Source organism: Cibotium barometz, chromosome 8, assembly GCF_041138505.1.
Source record: "Cibotium barometz isolate CiBa-2024 chromosome 8, ASM4113850v1, whole genome shotgun sequence".
NCBI classification, from domain to species: Eukaryota; Viridiplantae; Streptophyta; class Polypodiopsida; order Cyatheales; family Cibotiaceae; genus Cibotium; species Cibotium barometz.
This window is the reverse complement of record NC_141053.1, coordinates 20,732,292-20,739,088: the sequence shown is the minus strand read 5'-3', so window position 1 is coordinate 20,739,088 and position 6,797 is coordinate 20,732,292.

The following is a 6,797-nucleotide window of genomic DNA, read 5'->3' as shown; positions in this document are numbered from 1 at the left end:
TTGCTGGCCCTCAACGGATGAGTCCATGGCTCTTTTATATGGATCTGTGGGTTGATCTTGCTGATCTTCCACGGAGATTCCATTCTATTATATGAATATATTGCTGGTTACTATGAGCTAGGAACTATGGAAAAGGCCCCTGAGTGAACAGGTGCTGAGCGTTCTGGTTGCCAATGATGCCATAAGTACACTAATGAATGAATGACGGGAAATAAGGATTCAACCAGAGACTTTGAGGATTGTCATCAGTGACATAATGGTTTCATTAAAGGATTGTTTGAAAGTTAATTGATGCTGAGAAAAAGGCAATTTCTTGTTGGGTGTGTAAGTGGTGTGACTAGTTTTATGTTTGTATGAACTTCCGGCTAGGGGGCCTAGGAACTCTTTTCCCTGGTACCCGAGACAAAACCTAACCAAATTCCTAATTGGATCCCATCACTACAGTGGGTGGGAGGCTGGCTAACCCATGGGACTGGATGGGGTTAGGCTGGACTGATGGATCCGTAAATCGAGATTTAATTTCTATTACTACGATAGATGAAGTAAATCCCGGATAGTAATTGTTCTATGGATAGGAATCAACGGCTGTGCCTCTTGATGGGGAAAAAAGCGTTGATCCCAATGATCCAAGTGCAAGTTTCTTCCTTGATCTGACCAAGTATTGTTAGAGGTGCAGTCGGATCAGTTTGATCAGTAATGATCTTGACTACGTTAGAGTAAAGAGTTATCCTGGTGGAATCGCCTGAGCTTTCCGGATAAGGGAAGTTTTTCCGGGTTCGGTTTTGGAAAAACCGACGGATTAGTCTCTTGTCCGGATATCCGTGGGCGAGGCCCCGAGTGTGAGACCCTGACCCGCGCAAGATGTGTTACTTCCGCTGCTAGCACCCCGAATCCGTTGCGCGGTGGGAACAGGGATCTTACAGTTGGTATCAGAGCCAAATTGAAAGCTAATAAGGATAATTAAATTCTTATCTGAAATTGGTAATAAGAATTCAGAAACAGCATTTTCATAATGTATTTTCATTCCGTAAGCTTCTTTAATGAAGAAATTGTAATCAAAGAAATTGTTTTTATAAATGGAAGTTCCCCATTTATCTGGTATTCCCGACCTCACCCAGTCTCAAGATAGGATTGCATTTGCCTTCGAGCATCTAATCTCTTCCGCTTCAACTCGAACAAGCCGAGCAAGACTCGTACGCCATTTCGAGGAATTATATTTTCCTAACCTAGTGGAGAGACAACAGCATAAGTGGTTTGGAGGGCTATATATCCACGCCTCTTGCAACCGGCATGCAATGCTGAGGTAGAACCTCTCATTGGCCATGATTTTGATAAAGCTGAAAATGACGCGTGGTGTCATTCTATATCATTCAACGCCTCAAAATTTCAGACTTGCTTGCCGAGTTTATAGACTCTTTAGTCGATTTATCCCTAAGGAGAAAATAATAGATCCCTTCGCAATTAGAGAAATTATGTAGCAGGGCATGACTATGGCCCAGTACCGTCGTCTTATGCGTCTCTCGAGGAGATTTTGAATTTTGGAGCCGAGCCACTCTATGCACTTATTGCAACTTGTATATGAATATACAAATGTTTTTTTTATTTAAGTGATTGTTTACGGATGATCGGATAAAGAAAAATCTGTTTTATCACACATATGTCATAGATCTCCAATAAGATCAACTGAGGAGCCAATTATGTCAAAAGTTTATCAAGACGCACAAAAAGGTTGTAATTGTGTGATATAATTCATACAAATTGTTATTCAAATTGAAATTCGTAAATTAGTAATTGGGTCTTCAATTAGAAGTACCATAATTGTATGGAACCCTGAGTTGCTTGAGGCCTAGACATGATGGTATTTACCTTATAGTTCGAGTATCATGACTATCCGTATATACCGAGGGTATAACTGCAGCTCTTTATCGACCGTATATACGAGTAAATCTAAGACTTGAAATTATAAGCATTAATGCTATCCAGTTGATGAATTCGAATGTGGTTGATATGATTTTTAATTCTATTTGGGAACTGATGAATTGATTTGGATTCTGATTGAAAAATGATGATCCCTGAAAATTGATTGAAATGTAATAAGCTCAGCGAAACCACAATGTGGATGATTGGGACGAGTCCCTCTAATAATAAATGATGAAAATGATTTCAGCAAATCACTATGAGATTAGTGGATTGTGCTGTCAAATTGCTACTGTTAATACTTGAGACGGTAGATCAAGTTAAGGGATGACAAATTGAGAACTTGCTTAACTAAAATTCCCGTGGAGGAATGTTCAGAAGGAAATTTTTCGGTCTAATGGACCATTATCGTATTAAAGATATGAATGATATGATCTGAATGAATTGTTATTTAATGATGAGTTCTATATAAGGGATATTTATCCCCATATTCTGTTGGGTTGACCGGAATATAAGGAACCCCAGAATAAATTGGATCTTAAGCAAAAGAGTTGTCCTCTACTTGCGAGATGAGGACATCTTGGACTTTTTAAGTGGGGTAGAATGTAAGATTCCTCCCCCAGCCTTAGAGGTATACAGGAGTAAGAATCTCCTTTTCTGATCTAATAATTATTCCTTATCTAAATAAAAGAAAGATTCTGTTTAAAAAGGGAAGACACTTTCCCAGAATACCTTCTCAGGAGCCCACCTGTTTTAAGGATTCAGAACGATGAGTTCAGAAGTGAGAACCGGTATTTTGGATGCCAAGGTTTTGGTCATCAGTTAAAAGACTGCCCGACTCCTACCATGAAAAGGGAACAGGGAAGTCTAGAATCCAAATTCAGAGACCAATTCCTTCATACCAATCTAATCAGGGTCCGTCTCGGACAAGATTGCTTAACTCCATTAATCAGGTCCGAACCATTGATTAGGGTCGAGATGACCAGTCAAATGCTTGGCGACATAGAGCAACAGATGCAGGCAATTCATAAAGATATAAACGCTACCCAGGATTGACAGAAACAATATACAGATAAGAAGAGGATAGTCAGAGAATTCAAAGAAGCAGATATGGTCTTCATTGAGTACGGACCAAAAGAAGTTCTTTATCTCTTGGGGAGTATAAGTAGTTATCCCCTAGATATTGTGGACCAAAGAAAGTAAGTGACTTAGCCTATGAACTTCTTTTTATCTCCTCATCTCAAAGTTCTTAATGCCTTCTATAGAAATATGTGCCAAACCCAAATCATGGAAAGATGGTAAAACTTCAGTGGCAAGATACCGTTGGCTTCTAGGTTATGCTAGCTCCTTCCTGTATATAAGTCGTAACTTTTACTTGTCGCTCACAGTAATCTTACTTCCATCGATCTCCTTTCTTTCTTAATATCCTTCATGGCTTGGAAACAGGAATTAGTTTTATCCATGATGATTTCTCACCTTCAAGACGCAAGCAAGTCTGTGAAGAAGGATTTTATAGAACTGTATGTGCGCTCACTTTTTCCTCACCTAAGAACTTCTGTAGCTCAAACCAAATGGCGGACCTATCAAGACATAACTAGGGTAACACCGTGGGGTCAGTAGCACTTTCGTAACAATGTCCGCTTGGCCATGGTTATTGAAGCTTTGGGTTTGGGTCCCCGATACTACTGCATCATGAGATCAAGGCATATTGGGTTTTCTGAGCGGGTCTTCTTACTGGCGTGTTTTCTTCCTCATCAGAAGATATGCCTTTACCCCGTTTTTGGCTTGCCTCTCAGAGGTCCTTTTGTTAGATCACCTCATACCACTGAGATAGGTGCGGCAATAACCAACAGAATTATTCCCATAGATGAGCTACCTTATACGTGTGCAGCTTGTGAGTGCTGCTTTTGTGATCATATGATGGACGGGCTTATGGAAGTGTAAAGAGTTCTTCTATCCTTACTGTATATGTTCCAAGAATGAATAAAGTTTAAATCTTGTTCTTGTCTTGACCCTTTCTCTCTTTGAGACTTTTTATTTGGTGGTTAATCTTAATTAAATCTTTCTCTAAGTCTCATGTTCGTGCATCTCGCGAAATTATCCCAAGTTTGCGAGATGAGGACATCTCGCGTTTTTCAAGTGGGAGAGAATGTAAGATTCCTCCCCAGCCTCTCAAAATGTCCAGCATATTCTCTTGTAATCAATTCCCTCTTCAGAAATATAAGAGATCTCGTCTCTGCCTGTTTTAACATAGAGAGAGAAAATATTCTAGAGAGAGAATATTCAGATTATGAATATTTTTGGATAGAAAAATAACTCATCTTATTAAAATAAGTTCCCCTGAAACAGAAATTCAAAAAGAACTTTCCAATGTGCAATTAGAATTAATTGGAAATAGATATGAAGGACCTTAGCCTAAGGGTCTAGATTTTCAGAAATTTTTGGATTATGGTCCAATTAAGGTTCCTATGGGCCAATAGCATCAATCCATGTGTAGGGAGGAGATAAATCCAATTTGTAAAAGAAGATACCCAAAAATGAGTAAATGCTCACATAAGATGAAGAGTTGACTATGTACAAGGTTTATTAGTAAGAAACTATGAGCAATATCAAAAATATGAGATATTTTGGATATCCAAAAATGCGTAAATGCTCACATAAGATGAAGAGTTGAAAATGTACAAGATTTATTAGTAAAAAACTATGAGCAATATTAAAAATATGAGATATTTTGGGTATAATAATTCCATTTTGACACATATGTAAGGAAGGGGAGTCCATTAAAGGAGGTGCATATTTCACATGCTTGAATGAGTTTTAAACTCAAAAATAATGTGATATTTTTATCTCTCCTCTCTCTTGAATCAAACCAAATTAAAATAGAACCAAACCGAATCAAAAAGTAACCAAACTAGGTCCAAATCTAGTCCAAATTCAACCAAACTGAATCTAGAAAATTCTGGAATTCAGTAAACTTTGGTTAGAGCTTCCCTCTCCTATAAATAGAACATGAGTCCTTTGAAAAAAAGAGAAGAATTTTACTATACTAGAGTTATGCTGAAATAATGCTAATTTCTACTATTCTCTAAAATTCTCTCCAAATTGAAGAAATTGGAGCTTCCCTCTTTCTTCAATCCCCATTGGTGGCTCCATCAACATACTTAACCAATTGATTGGTTGGGGGCCTCTACCGTGAACAAAGAATCAAGCAATTTGTAAGGTAAATGGTGAATTTTGATCTTTTCTATAATTTCTCAATGCTTCTCTCTTCTCAACCCCTCTCAAGCTTGAGAAGCTTAATTGGAATGGTTTTTGAATGCTATTGAAGTTAATTGATGAATGGTAGTGAAAAGTTACATAATTTGATGAATGCTATTGAAGTTAATTGATTAATGATAGTTAAGAATTACATAAATTTTTATTTATGCTTAATTCTAATGGTTTTATGTAATTTCTCTCTCTCACTCAAGAAATGGTCATACTCATGACCCATTCTCAATCCAAATGAAGCTTTTCATAAAGCTTTTCCTTAATCCAAGATTAATCTATGCTTGAGGCCAAATTAATGGCTTTTTTCTATGCTTTTAGTTTATGTATTTCATGAATATTGATGATTAAATCCATTATTGGGTTAATGATCCAATTAGGGATCATTATAATCATTTCCTTAATGATAAGCTTTATCCTTCAAAATAAATTGAGATTTATCAGTCATAGTAGCGGAGCTATGGTAAAATTTTTATAAAAATTACACATAAAATAATTTTATTCAAAGCATGAAAAGAGAACTTCCTACCATATTCTAGGAACTATCATCCTAGATTAATTGAAAGAATTTTATTGTAATCATGGAGAAATTGATTTTTATGTTATGCATAATTGATGATTATTTTATTGTAAAAGTGTGACTTTTATCATACTTGGATTTCATGCATAGAGGTATGCATAAGAATTGATTATTTTATTATAAAAGTGTGACTTTTATCATATTTGGATTTCATGCATAGAGGAATGCATAAAAGTTGATTATTTTATTATAAAAGTGTGACTTTTATCATATTTCGATTTCATGCATAGAGGTATGCATAAAAGTTGATTATTTTATTATAAAAGTGTGACTTTTATCATATTTGGATTTCATGCATAGAGGTATGCATAAAAATTGATTATTTTATTATAAAAGTGTGACTTTTATCATATTTGGATTTCATGCATAGAGGTATGCATAAAAGTTGATTATTTTATTATAAAGTGTGACTTTTATTATATTTAAATTTCATGCATAGAGGTGCATAAAAGTTGATTATTTTATTATAAAAGTGTGACTTTTATCATATTTGGATTTCATGCATAGAGGTATGCATAAAAGTTGATTATTTTATTATAAAAGTGTGACTTTTATTATATTTAAATTTCATGCACAAAGGTATGCATAAAAGTTGATTATTTTATTATAAAAGTGTGACTTTTATTATATTTGAATTTCATGCATAAAGGTATGCATAAAATTTGATTATTTTATTATAAAAGTGTAACTTTTATTATATTTGGATTTCATGCAAAGGTATGCATAAAAGATATTCTTTTTATATTAAAAGTGTGATTTTCATCATAAATGAATTTTATGCATAACTTAGATGCATAAGAGAAATTCTTTTATTCTAAAATTGTAATTCCTACCAAATTGAATTTATGCATAAGAAGATGCATAAAAGATTGATTTTTATTTTGAAAGTGTTAGTCTCCTTAAATGAAATTTATGTATAAATAAATGTGTAGAGAAATCTTATATCAAATATAAGAATTCTCTTAAAAAAGATATGAAATGTGATAAGATGTGATAAGAGGTGTATGAGATGTGATAAGATGTGATAAGATGC